Source organism: Pelobates fuscus, chromosome 1 (genome assembly GCF_036172605.1).
Source record: "Pelobates fuscus isolate aPelFus1 chromosome 1, aPelFus1.pri, whole genome shotgun sequence".
In the NCBI taxonomy this organism is placed as follows: domain Eukaryota; kingdom Metazoa; phylum Chordata; class Amphibia; order Anura; family Pelobatidae; genus Pelobates; species Pelobates fuscus.
The window spans coordinates 259,260,123-259,275,437 of NC_086317.1; the positions used below are offsets into that span (position 1 = coordinate 259,260,123).

General features: G+C 39.2%; 1 protein-coding gene across 1 annotated transcript in view; it reads right to left on the minus strand.

Annotated features, from left to right (window-relative positions):
* SSC4D (scavenger receptor cysteine rich family member with 4 domains) overlaps positions 1 to 12,168 on the minus strand; it is a 65,963-nt gene extending 53,795 nt beyond the window's left edge. The window contains exon 1 of the mRNA XM_063456767.1: positions 12,095 to 12,168. The gene's annotated coding sequence lies outside the window, so the exon portion shown is untranslated. The remainder of the gene's footprint in view (positions 1 to 12,094) is intronic.
* Between the last annotated feature and the right edge of the window lie 3,147 nt (positions 12,169 to 15,315).

Below are 15,315 nucleotides of genomic sequence, written 5' to 3' on the forward strand. Positions count from 1 at the left end.
AGTCACCTAAGGTACTTTAGCTAAATAAAGCAGTTTTAGTGTATAGATCATTCCCCTGTAATTTCACTGCTCAATTCACTGCAATTTAGGAGTTAAATCACTTTGTTTATGTTTATGCAGCCTTAGCCACACCTCCCCTGACTATGATTGACAGAGCCTGCATGAAAAAAAAAACTGGTTTCACTTTCAAACAGATGTAATTTACCTTAAATAATTGTATCTCAATCTCTAAATTGAACTTTAATCACATACAGGAGGCTCTTGCAGGGTCTAGCAAGCTATTAACATAGCAGGGGATAAGACAATCTTAATTAAACAGAACTTGCAATCAAGAAAGCCTAAATAGGGCTCTCTTTACAGGAAGTGTTTATGGAAGGCTGTGCAAGTCACATGCAGGGAGGTGTGACTAGGGTTCATAAACAAAGGGATTTAACTCCTAAATGGCAGAGGATTGAGCAGTGAGGCTGCAGGGGCATGTTCTATACACCAAAACTGCTTCATTAAGCTAAAGTTGTTCAGGTGACTATAGTGTCCATTTAATAATGTGAGAGAAGATGCCTTTTCCCACATAAGTGACTGGAAATAAAAAAAGTTTGGAGCACAATGTCCATCTTTTGTTTACTTTTACCAATTTCATCTTTCATCCACAAGAAAAAGTAAGTCCTATGTTGTCATTTAACATCTTTTGATTGCATTAGAATTTCTATAAATTGGCATTATCTTTATGAATTATCCAGATGTGACAGTGCCACCTAAACTGCCAATCCATGTCAAGAAAGCTATCAGAGTGGTTACAGTCAGACAAATAATGTTTTTCCACACATGGCTGTTAGTGAAAAGTGCAACTATAATTTATCTTGAACCCTTGTTAAACCAAAGAAAAGAAAATGTTACTTGCGCTTTCTCCTTAATCCCTATGTATATTTAGACAAATGGAGGTCATTTAGTTGCTCCAATGGCCATTGGAGGGATGCCCGCCTGCCAACGTCAAGGCAGACCCCCCTAAGCGGGTCCTAACACTGACCCTTCAGCCTGCTTCCTTGAGCTTCTGGCAAAGATATCTCTAATGAGACAGAAAATACCCCTTTCTGTCTCATTAGAGATATCTTTGCCAGAAGCTCAAGGAAGCAGGCTGAAGGGTCAGTGTTAGGACCCGCTTAGGGGGGTCTGCCTTGACGTTGGCAGGCGGGCATCCCTCCAATGGCCATTGGAGCAACTAAATGACCTCCATTTGTCTAAATATACATAGGGATTAAGGAGAAAGCGCAAGTAACATTTTCTTTTCTTTGGTTTTTACTATATATTGGGGCTGATGTGTGTTGTAGTCCTTGCTGCTTAAGCGCAGGACTTCTCTTTTTGTATTTGTATGAACCCTTGTTAAACCAACCTGCAGAACTTGTTTTCTGCTGGTGGGGTTATACTCTGAAGTGTGGAATGTCAAGAATTTTAAAGGGACACTATAGTCACCAGAACCACTACAGCTTAATGTAGTTATTCTGGTGTCTATGGCATTTACCTGCAAGCTGAACACATTAAAGATTGCCTTTTCGTAGAAAAGGTAGTGTTTACTTTACTGCCAAGTAACACCTCTAGGTCACTCATATGGCCACTAGAGGTCCTTTGTATTCTAGTGCTGCCCAGTCTGCAGCACCAACATTCAGCGTCTCCACGTCCTGCATGATTGGTGTAGCATGGCATTTTGTCGTGCATGCTCAATAGCCTCCAAATTTGAGTTTAAACATCTTCTACTTCTGTTGGGAATATTACACTTTGCCTATATTTACCTAGGGCTTAAGATACAGATGACCGGCTGGCCAGTCTGTTTAAAATTGTTTAACATGTCAGCTATTTGCAATAATATATTTTATCTATATCCAATGCTTAGTGAATATACCCCTAGACAATAAAGAGCTGTATAATATCATGTAACAAGTAATAGGTGTTATATCCTGTATTCTTCTGTCTGTCGGCCTTGTTTCCTGTTTTTCTCCCTTCCATAACTGCATAGTAATGTGTAATTTAGAACTGATTAGAAAATATCTTTAATTCGTAGTGCGCATGCATATTAATTTGAAGTGCGTAGTTATAGTGAAACGTAGCTTTGTGCAAGGTTCAAACATGAAGATGCACCTGCAAGCTTGCTATAGGTTAAGATGTTAAGAAAAGATAGATGATTTTGTTAGGATTGGATAATGCTTGTAAGACCACCTCTGTTTCCTCTTGAACATAAACTGTTACACAGCTCATTAAACGTTCAGAAGTCACTTTGAACCTTGTCTTGTATCGTTCAGTGGGGGCTCCTCGCCAGCTTGTTTGGGGACAAGGAGAAATACAGAGAGTTGCAAATTGATACAAAAGGCCATGGCAAGGGAAAGTTCCTGACCGAGGAAATTCCTCACTATCAACTGCAAAATAAGGGGGGCAGTTACCTAAATAGTTAGCTTAATACTATAGTGTCAGTAATACATATTTATGTTTCTGTTCCTTTAAGAAAATTTAAAGTGAAAAATAATGAGTGAGAGAGTTTTGAAAATCAACTATTGTTGCCTAAATTAGGAAAATCACTCTTAATTTACTTTGGTTTCCCAACATATTACACTTTAGTAAATAACCATGTGATTGTCCTTGAAATTGTATTTAAGTATTTACTTCAGCGGACAGATGACTTGATCTATGAACCCTATTGCTAGTTTTTGTATTTTTAAAGAGGTTTTTAAAAGTTTATGAAGCCTACAAATGTATTTTGTTTCAGAGGGAGACGTTCCTATAAATTCCTCACATGTCAGAAGCATTTGACTTAATCCTGCTGTTAGAGAATTGAATAACTGCACACAATAATACATAGCTATAGGATGACATCTAAAACGAACAAGCCTAGACAAGATTGCCGCTAACCTCCTGTGGGAAATGAAAGAGTTTAGTTGCAGAGATTGTAACGTTTTGAGCTAAATTCCAAGCATTTTACCTGGAGGAAGTCCAACACTGAACATCATCAAGTCAACACCATCCCATCTGTTACACATGGCGGAAGCAGGAGCCGTATCATATTATAAGGATTCCTCTCTTCTGAAGGGATTGGAAACATTATTATGGTAAAGGGAATGGGATTAGTTGCTGGACATCTGACTACCTACTGAACACCTGTTTGAATCATTAGATTAATCTAGTTACACATATTAAGCTAGGAAGGGAGTTTTTTTTTATTTATTCAGTGACCAGCTTACCTCCCGATTTAGGAGGGACAGTCCCCATTTTGGGCTCAAATCCCTCTGTCCCTCTTTTTATCCTAATGGCCCTCTTTTGTAGGAGTTGAGTTTTTTTGGTGTATCTGGATTTACATCAAAGCTCTACTTGCACTCACACCGTAATGTGTGTTTAAACTACAATAAATGTGTTCAGCAATCAGTCTGTGTAAATAAGATACAATGTTTTTGTTCTAAATTGCATTTTAGTTACATACATTGTTATTAGTAAGTCACCTAATTTTTTTCAGAACTGCCCTGCCACTGCCTACACTTGTCTATTTGAGATGTAGGGAAATATGGAACAGTGAGCTATATTGAGCATACTGGAAAAGCAAGTGACAAACTTTAAATCCAGTTATCAAGTGACAAAAAACATTCTGAATAAGCCCGAAATTTATTATTTTTGGATAAGCTCTTCAAGTGAGCACAATCACAAACGTTTGAAATTATTTATCTACAAATATTCCCGAAGACTGTAATGGTTACTTTTGTGGATAAATCATTTTAAAAACTTGAAAAAAAGATTGTAATCTTTTTGGAAAAAAATTATAATTTTTTTAAAAAGAGGCCTACGCTGGTATTCTTTTTTTCAGCTGAGCTACTACCTTTGGTTAAAAAAAAATGACTTTTCAGTGGGTGGCACGCTAATAGCTAGGGAGTAGGTAAGTTTCTAAAAAGTAGAATGATAAATGGACTCAGTACTCAGTAAAGCCACATTTCTGTTGTACATTTTCTTTGCAAATGTAATATCATTAGAGCATGCAGCGTATACAACATAGATACATGAGCTACGTTTATTGAATTGTGATTAGAATAAAATAGTCCATAATTGAAGAATATGTATAAACCATATGTGAATATGTATAAACACAACTGATATGTTAATGCACTTGCTATAGTTAGTAGGTAGTAAATAATTTCACAAATATGTTGGATTGAACAATTAATTAAGAAAAGTATATATTTGGGAGGATTTAAACTGATATGTAGCAGTTTTCTATATTCAAAGTTGACTGTTTAAAAAATGTTGGGTTTTGTGATTTTAAATTCAACATACTTATACTATTATTATTTTTTTATTGAATGGATTGAGGAAAAATAATTTAAAAAAATACAAGCTGTTTAAAAGCTTCTCCTGGGGAACTTTCATATATTGACATGACAATTAAATTACTCATCTGTTTATTTACATTTTTCAGCTTGGATCAGAGTTGTTCGTAGGTGGCAAAAAGTCCAAGGGCTTTAGCCCAAGGGTAACTTTTATGGCCTTTCTGACATCTATTGACTTAAGCCCATCCTAAAACCAGTCTAATGCAATGCCCTAAGTCCAACTCTAAACCTTAATGCAGGGGTTGGTGAACTTCAGCTCTCCAGATGTTGTGGACTACGTCTTCCATAGAGCTCTTACAGCTATAATGCTGGAAAGTATCGAGGTAGATGTAGTTAACAACAAAATTTAGAAAACTATATGAACCTTTGTTTATTAACTCCACTAAAGCAATAGTAATGTCTCTGACGTAGATCTTGGAAACCCAGGTTTGAAACCCGGTCAGGTATGCCTTAAGACACCTATTGATTTATATCCTTATATAGTCTAAGCAGGGCCTTTTTCACCTCTCAATATCCCCACTATATAATTGTAAAGTGCTGCTGAATGTTGACAGTATAAAAATGCTAAACATATTAATGCCAAGCTATGGGGTTTAAAAGTTAGTGTAAATATAGGAATTAAATCAGAGCTAGAATTCTAGCACATCTAATGATCCGGTGATTGTAATTCCTGATGATCCAGTGAATACAATTATGAAATATGGTGATACTGATGTTGCATTTGGTATTACAATAGGAAAAATATTCAAAGTGTAATCGGCTGAAAATGAATCTAGTCTCTAATTTTGAGTTTTTCAATACTTCATTCATCTTCCATGTACTGTGATTCTTGTAGAATAATGTTGTCTTTTGTCTGTTGGGGACTTTCCCTCCCTCCTTATTTGCAAAATGGCTGAAAGATGGTAGCTGAGACTATGCAAAGCGACTGTTTGAGGGTGAGAGCCAGAGGAAACATGGCTATTTGTTGAACAAACTGCAGGAGAATATGGGTCATCTAGAAATCTGGTTATTGTACTATTGTAAATTCTCTTCAATAGGTAATTTTCGTTAGCAAGCATCATACTTGGTCAATTGTTAGTCCTAGACTCTATTATAATATCTCACATGAATTTACAAAAATTGACAGGATCCCTTTCATTATCAAAGATAAGACTTCAGTATCATGGGAAGACATTGGGAAAAAAATAAATTACAGAAATTTTAAACAATCCAAGCAAAAATAAATAATGAAATAAGGTAATAGTAATCCAAGGTGTAAGATCTATAGATTTTCTAATTCTCTATCTCAGCGATGGCCAATAACTAGATTTAAAGGCTGTTTTACTCCCGTTATGATTTTGCCAGTCAAATGTCCGGGTATCCACTACATGGGCATCTCTGTTCTGTTTACTCTTTCATACATCCCTATTTAGGAGGGACCATTCCTATGTTGGGCCCAAATCTCAAGGCCCCTCATTTCTATCCTGATGGCCCTCCTTTCTAAGAACTCAGTATTCTTGGTGAGCCTGAATTAATACCAGAGCTCCACAGCAATAATACTCACAGTCATGTGTCTTTAAACTACAATACATGTGTTTGGAAATCAATCTGTGTAACTAAGTTACATTGTTCTTGTTCTAAATTGCATTTTACTTGTATACATTTTTGTTACTAAGTCACCTAAAATTTCTCTGAACTGCCTCACCCTGACCACATCCCCACCAACAGCCCTAAAATTAAAGTGTCCCTTTAAGTTTATTTAAAATGCTGGAAAGTATGCTCTTTAATGTATCAGGTTATAGTGTATATAGAAGAAGAATTATAGAAGAATCACACCATAAAGATTATAGGATGTAGTCCTATATACAAAAATATGGGAACCATGGCTGAAGTTGATAAAGAATAAACCTGGAGGTTAGGAACTATTTGTAGTAGGCAAACGGTATGGCCATATAATCAACACACAACTCACTACCTGATACCAGAGGTTCTGGGCCTTGGCCGTGCCAGAAACTGATTAACAGCAACATAGACTGTCTATCCACAGTGGAGGACAGAACAGATAAAATACGGATAGGTTTGAGGCCACTGTACTTCCCCATCCGCTATCTTTATAGGTTTGCTCTCTGACCATGCAATATACGGTATTTCACTATGTATGGATATCTTGTCTATTCTCCAACCCCCCTGGCAGCAATTGGCATATTCCGGGCCTATTTCCAGTTAGTTTTCTACGTTTTAGCTATCACATCTCTTGGGTTAGGCTTGGGTTGTGCACTCAGATCCCATATAGTGGCTCCTGCAATCACTCCCCACTACTAATTTACAATCAGAGCAACTCTCAGGGGCGCCAACGTAAATGCTCCACACTACAAATGGTAACTCACCCATGACAGAGATACTGCTCACTTAAACAAGGCATTCTCACCAAACTGATTTTAACTCAAGCTCCGTCAACAGATAGCACACAACTACTGAACACAGTTCAGAGGGGTTTAGAACGGTATCCCTAAGACATGTATACAACCAGACCACCCTGCGTATTGCATCCTTCTACATGTCTATAGACTAATGCATGCTCTTGTATATACAATGAACCCAACAATGTATCAATGGTTTTGATCATAAGATTCTAGCTAAAACTATTGTATTCATATCCCAAATGTCGATAATGTTGACAATGTTGATGCATCTAAATAATGTGAAAAACCGTCCACATATAAAATGTCATATAACCTTTTGGATGAACAATAGTAATTTGAAAAAAATGTAAAAAAAAAAAAAAAAAAGATTATGGTATGAAGATTATATGTGTTGAACATTCTGGATATTGTTATTGATACTGAACTAAAAACCATTTTTTAAACCATAGTTTGAAGGCCGCTGTTGGAGAGTTCATTTATTTTAGGTTCAAATATTTTAGCATAAGTCAAGGTATTAAACATTTAGTTTTTGTTTGTTTGGTTTTTATTTTAATAAGATATATTTTCCGAAAGTCCTTAAAAATATATAGTGGTTGAAAAATGTTTACATTTGCAAAACTAAGGTCAAAGTTTGACCTAATTTTGAATGGTACACAAGATCAAAGGATGATAGGTCATCATTCTCTAAGTTTCCTCTTATCACCCACAGCAAGTCATTGACTGTCTGAGCATTACTGTGCGTTTAACACAGCCTCCCCACATACTTATCACCTGCTCATTCACCCTGTCACAATTACTCCCCATCAATATATCACACTCACCCCCTGCTACACTAGCTCTGTAACACTTACCCCTCAACCCTGTCACACGCCTCATCCTTTGAAACTCATCCCTAACTCTGTCACTCTCGACCCCTGCTCCAGGGCCGGATTAACATAGGGGCTGATGGGCCCAGGCCCATGGAATAGGCCCATTGATTTTTTATTTTTTTGTATGTCTCATGCATTTCTTATGGTTGCCAGGTATTTCTCAGATGTATTTCTCAGGTATTTGAGGCTGCCTAGCCGGTGCCGTTATTGCAGTAATAAACAGAGTATAAACAGAGATTATTCTGCAATACCAGCGCCAGCCAGTAGGGGTCACTGTTTGTGTGGAGAGAGGCAGGAATAAGAAGTTACAGCATCTCCCTCCCTGCCTCTCTCTACTCACTGATTCATGGGGGAGCAGCTCTGCACAGAGAGGCCAGACAGCAGCTCCGAGCCTGCGAGACATGGAGACAGTGAGAAACTTGGGAACACTGAGACATTGGGACACTGGGAGACATAGGGACACTGTGGAACATGGGGACCCTGAGACACTAGGGACACAGTGACCCCATGTCTCCCAGTGGCCCCTAGTCGCTCAGTGTCCCCATGTCTGCCAATGTCCCTGGTGTCTCTCAGTGCCCCTGGTGCCTCTCAGTGTCCATGGTGTCTCTCAGTGTCCCTAGTGGCTGTGTCCCTACTCTCCCAGAGTCCCCTAGTCTCCCAGAGTCCCCTAGTCTCTCAGTGTTCCCATGTATCTGTGTCCCCATGTCTCTCCCAGTGTATTTTTAATTTTATACTAGGGGCCATTGAGACACTAAGAGACATGGGGACACTGGGAGACATTGGGACACTGAGACACTGGGAGACTAGGGGACTTTGGGAGACTAGGAAACACTGAGACACTAGGGACTCTGGCACACTACAGACACTGAGACACCAGGGACACTAGGAGACATGGGGATACTGAGATACTAGGGACACTGGCTGGGAGACATTGGGATACTGGGAGTGCCCCATGTCTTCCAGGTCTCAAAGTCTCCCAGTGTCCCCATGTCTCACAGTGTCCCAATGTCTCTAAGTGTACCCTAGTGTCCTAGTGACATCGGGACACTGGGAGACATGGGGACACAGACTCTAAGGGATACTGTGAGACATGGGGATACAAACACTAGGGGACACTGGGTGACATGGGGACACTGAGACACTAAGGGACACTGAGAGACATGGGGACCCTGGGGGACACAGGGAGACATGGAGACACTGGGAGACTTTGAGACCTGGAAGACATGGGGCACTCCCAGTATCCCAATGTCTCCCAGCCAGTGTCCCTAGTATCTCAGTATCCCCATGTCTCCTAGTGTCCCTGGTGTCTCAGTGTCTGTAGTGTGCCAGAGTCCCTAGTGTCTCAGTGTTTCCTAGTCTCCCAAAGTCCCCTAGTCTCCCAGTGTCTCAGTGTCCCAATGTCTCCCAGTGTCCCCATGTCTCTTAGTGTCTCAATGTCCCCTAGTATAAAAGAAAAAAGCTCTGGCACTCACTGTGATAGATTTAAGCAGGTTTATTGGACAACGCAACGTTTTGATCTGTACCCAGGTCTTTATCAAGTCTCCAGTGTCCCCTATATATCACAGTGTCCCCTATGTATCACATTGTCTCAGTGCCCCATGTCTCCCAGTGTCCCCTCATGTCTCAAAGTCACCATGTGTCCGCAGGTCTCCCAGTGTTCCCTAGTATCTCAGTGTCCCCAGGTCTCCCAGTGTCCCAATGTCTCTCAATGTCCCCCAGTATCCTAGTGACATGGGGACACTGGGATACATGGGGACACAGACACTAAGGGACTGGGAGACATGGGGACACAGAAATGCCCCCTTTTTGTGTATGTTCGTCCCTTTCGGCAGTTCTGGTTATGTGATTTGTGTCAGTGGCCCACCCTTTTAACCCATCCATTGACTTCCTGCTTTACTGTACACTGCTGTTAGGGGGTATGGGTTTACTTGAAAGCGTGAGATTAGCATAGGGTATGTGTTTTCTCATAGCTGCATCCTATGAGTTTCCCTCCAGCACCATCTCCATCAGATATGTGACGCTTAGGAGGTAGGACTGTTTTAGTGTTTTTGGTCAATAAGATTTCGTAATTAGGCCCATCATAATTGTCAACACCAGGCCCACTGGGCTCTTAATCTGGCCCTGCCCTACTCAACCTATCACTGTCAACCCGTGAAGAGAGTCGTCGTCGTACGCAGTCATCTACCACACATGAAACACAGCCACACCATAAACACAACACAGAAAGACCATAAGCAGTCCCCCTCTTCCTCAAACCACAATCACTTTAGAAGCTGCTGTGGTTGCCAGACTGCCAGGTGCATGCTGGGAACTCACTGATCACGTGCACCCATCGCATGTACCAGCTGCCTGCACTTAATAGGAGAAATAAGGGGTGCCCAACTGAGTCTTTGCCCCAGGTAAAATAATGTATATCTTTGCCACTGGTCTGAGCTACGGGGGATTGTACTTGTAGTGCAATAATGGCAAAGTTAAATGGAACGCTATACATTGGTCATGGTGAAGGAATATATAAGAACCGAGGAAAGAGGAGTGATTTGGAGGTCAAACTAATATTGGCCCGATAGTCAGAGAGTGGACTACATGGGTAAAGAAAGGGGCATAACCCCATATATTATTCAAACAGAAAAAGAGAAGCAGTTACCTGTGCTACTGTGCGATAGAAAAAAGGCCCTAATTTGCCCATTTTTTTTTTAAAGCTGATTATTATACTTGGGTAAGACCTGCGTCTATGCGTGTAATTAGGCACCTGAAGTTTCTTTGGGGCTTTTTTTCTATCGCTCAGTAACGCAGGTATCTGCTTCTCTTTTTCTGTTTATATAAAAGAACCATGTGGCAAGTTTGTCTTATATTCTATCTTTACAATCACTGACTCTTTTTTCCCCAATTATCTATTTTAGACCTGCCTGTTTATTACTTTGGCTTATCATGTTTTCAATTTCAATGTATTTTTGACATTGTCAGTAAAGCAATTGTTCTGATTCGCTTTTTACTTCCATCATCCATCATTCAGAACACATTTTTGATAACAGAAGCTCCATTTTATCTTTTCTAGACCCATGGGATGCTAGTGAAGATACAATTGAATGTGACATTAATTAACACATAACAAGTGGAATTGATATTTATGAGGAAAAAAACAGGTTCCATCACTAGATAAAATCACTAAACACAATCCACTTAAACACAAAATAATTATTTCCCCTCCATTTTAAGAGATCATGGCAGGGATCCCCAGACCTTTACCCCCATCTACTGCTTACTCCATCTTACCATGGAATTATGGTACAATAAACATATTGCATACTGCTGTTTCTTTATTTGACTTACATGGAACTTCAGCTAGTATTGTTGTTAGAGTGGATTAAAACTCCAGGAACACTTGTGGTTTACGTTTCTTTATTGCAGGAATGTGATACCTTCTCATATTATGGTGAAGAATATTAAATGGTAATCGAATATGTTATGTTGAGTAACTAAATGGCTCATTATACAGATTTCATCGTCTACTATGGAAATTGTATTGACATGTCCGAAGCAATTTTCTTTGTTACATGCTATATAATCACTGATTATGTTATTATTGTATAGATTGTTGTTGTAGTTATAATACATTATATTTTGAAGTGATATAGTTATTGTAATTTATAATTTGTTGGATTATAAATTTAGGTTGTAACCACAAGCATTTATGATCAGAGATAAAATAGTAGGTATCTATTTAAATAAAAGTTGTGAGCATGGCCCTACAATAATTTTACCCACAGTTCTCCCTACTTTGTGCCTATATTGTTCATTAGAATAAAAACATATCTCTTTTATCTGGAATAGACACTTTACGTTCTAGTCACTAGGTTTTTGCTTTTACACCTGCTCTAACATTCATTCTGGTGATTTACATTTCTAAATGTTCATAAATGATCTCCCCGATAACAAAGAGCCTAGTTACTTTAAATAGATAGGCCAGGGTACCCTAAACTGAAAGGATAACAGACAAATTACCTGCACAGTATCCTATATCCCTATGCACATTTAAATAACTGAATGATTTAAGAATAATTCCAGTGACCATTAAAGTGCAAGCTCATCTCCCATTTCAAGACAGGTGAGCGTATACATTAATGGTCATTGGACTGATATATAAGTAAAAATAAAACACTTTATCAGAAGACCGAGTGAATTATCTAGCAATCAATAGACAATGCTACAGCACTGACTGCTCTCTATATTTGATTTGTGTACAACAAATTTACACTATTTGATATTTAGTGCATGCATATGTTTCTCTTGCAGGTACCAGAATACTGTGTGTGTAAAATTCAAAGTGAAGGTTATAGATGATAGGATATTAGATATTAATAGATTAGAATTTACTATGGAATAATATTTAAAATGCAGTTCGACAGCAGAAATACTAGACCATAACACTGTATATTTGTTGTATGTATAGAAATCCACGATTTCTTACCTCATTTTCTTGAATTTTCATCACCAGAGCACAGAAATATCGGTTTTCAAAATAGTTCAGTTCCCCAGTGTTAAATCATTGGAAATGTAAAAAAATATCCAGAACGGCAAAATAATTGTCATTCGTCATATGGACAATAGAGTTCTGTCATCTCCACCATGCATGAGTTTGTTTCAAGAATTGCAGATGCCAGTACAGAGAATAAAGAATACTACTTTACTTAGTGTTCACTCACGTGGATTAATAAAAAGAAAAATACAAGTAAAGAAATAAAATCTGGAAAAGGCACTTTGTGGTGGGCTGAAGGAAAGTGTGGCTCAGATTTCAGGAAGGCAGTAGCAGATAGTGGCTAAAATTGCTAAATCTCTGGTTGTTGATAGAAAGTGGAGACTGATAGGGGCTTTTAGGTGGAGTCTGGGAAAATAGATAGTTTGAGAATTAGGATGAAGAACATTATTATATGAAAAATTAAACTTAATTCCACTAAAAAGTCTACAGAAAACAGAATCTAAACAATTCATACAGTATCATAAGCGATATTATAAAATGTTCCTATTTACAAAGATATTGAAAACCAGTGCATCTATACATCTTTATGTATATTTATAATTTCACACAAATATGTGTATTCTTTTTCTGTCGTGTTACAGCTTTGCATTGAAAAGTGAAGATCAATAAGGATTTAAATATGGTTTAATAAAGATTTATATATAGCATAGTAAGCCAAAATAGTATCTGTAATTTATTTATATAAACAAATACAAACACAAACGAGACAAAAAGAGCAGGTTATAGTGCTGTGATTGTGTTATATAATGTGTACAAAGAAAATATACTGGGTTTGGGTTTAGTAGATATGCCAAAAAGACACTAACGCCTTATACTGAAAGCTCTAGTAGTGACATCACGGATGGTAGAAACCTTGTCTCAGGAAATAATGCAGCCAGGGACAAGAGATGCCTCCCAAGTAGCAGCTCAACAAGATATGTAGATAAAAAGGAAAAGGACCAATAGCACAGTATATAACGCTAGGAACCATATAAGGAATATATATATATATATATATATATATTTGTAGTCGGGGACATAAGCCGTAAGTGTACTGATTATACCAGAATATGAAAGTCGGTTGAGGTGTGCCGTAACCGACGTATGAGGTAGGCCTGAAATAAAAGAGGGCCCACCCAAGAATGGTTTATAGAGGGTTGTGGTGGGAGGGATGAACCCGGCTATTCCAGTGCTGAACCAGAGGGGGCCTGAGCTTTTATAGCCGGGTAACCCCTCCCACAACTACAGGCTATGCCTTACTATTTGTAGTCGGGGACATAAGCCGTAAGTGTACTGATTATACCAGAATATGAAAGTCGGTTGAGGTGTGCCGTAACCGACGTATGAGGTAGGCCTGAAATAAAAGAGGGCAAAAAGGTTGGAGTAAACAATTCATTTTATTTATACACAGATTACATAGCAAGACCTTTGAATGCTGATCTTAGTTCTATTTCTGGTTGTGGAATGTAAGTGGTGTAAACCGCTGATTTTCACCGGCCTAACCTTTTAATTATGTGAGAGGGTACGATATGACTAGAGGCTGCCGAAGCGGCTCTGATACTGAAAGAGTGACCAGAAAACCCTGTAGGGTTGAGGCCGAGACGGATGAACAGAGTTCTAACGTACTGAATGAACTTGGCAGTTGTTAAGGGTAAACCTTGTAATGCGAGTAGTGGGGTGTTTTGATTGAGACCTGTGAGAGTAGCCAAAAAGGTGTCAAATACTGCGACGGGGCACCACTGATTGCCTGTGGGATAATAGCAGATCTTGGTAGGAGGGCCTGTTTGATTAGTTTTTTGTGTGACCTAAGGTGAGTACATAGTGATCTGTGTGTCTCTGAAGATTTGTGATGTTGAGGATCTGCTGCTGTCCAAAATACTATTGGTGGTGAACTCATTTGGACGTAAAAACCCATAGAAAGCTAGGTAGGTCGCTGTCTTGATAACTAGGTTAGTATGGGTTTCAAAAGGATTGGAATCCAAAATATTGGAGAGTGCGCGAAACTTGGGGCCGTCTATCGGAAGTCTAGTAGAGGTAGTGGGTAAGTCTGATCTTAGTATACCTTTTAATATGTTTTTCACGGGATAGGAAGACATAAAAGGTTTAGAACTAGGGTAGGCACTGATTATGTGATGTTGTATACCCGAGAGGTATGGTTTAATAGTGTTCAATGATAATTTTAGGTTAAGGTGGCAGAAGGAAATAAATGCAATAATGGAATCTAAAGAGTGTGTGTCAGTTATCTGATGGTCTGTCGTGAATTTGGTGTATATGGTAAATGCTCGATTATATGCACGGGATGTGTTTGTGGATACGGCTGCTCCGGCTAGGTATCTGCTGTGAGATAGCAGTCTTTCTAGTCCAGGATGAGGTCTTGGAATGGAGGGGTGCTGACCGGTCTGGAGTTGGCTGTGGGGTGTGTCCTGAAGAAAACCTGTAAGTCAAATCGAGCGTCAGCGGCTGTGTTGGTTTTCCCTGGAATGTGGATGCATGTGATGTGGAATTGTAGTGTCACTGCTAACCAAGTTAGCCTTCGGATTAATTTCATGATGGCAAGTGATGAGGATCTACCCTTGTTTATTATGTCACAGGCTGGTTTGTTGTTGGAAAAACATTTTTCCGATTTCTCCCACCATAAGTGTCCCCATACTCTTGCGGCTGCCACAATCGGATAGATCTCGAATAGGGCTGATGTAGTGGGAAATGAGGGTAAACCTAAGGTTTCTGCTGGCCATGAATCATTAAACCAGTCATTGTGATAGACTGCTGCGAACCCTGTGTGAGCTGCTGCATCGGTCCAGATGATGGGTGAGGAACCTGATAAAGGAGTGATGAACATGGCTATCCCGTTCCAATGAGTTAGGAACCGTAGCCACATCAGTAGATCTGTCCTAGCGTGAGTATCTAGTGATATCGTGCTGGAGTCCGTATTAAGTAACGGGAGAAGGCACAACAATCTCGAGATGAACGCCCGACCTTGAGGAATAAGTTTCATGGCGAAGTTCAACGTGCCCAGTAAGGATTGTAGGTCTGACCTGGTACACGTGTCCTTCACCAGAAAATGTTTTACCACCTCAATGATATGTTTCACCTTCTCCCGTGGAAGACTAGCCTGTAATGTAACGGTGTTTAGTTGAATACCCAAGAACGTCAGTTTTGTAGTTGGGCCTATT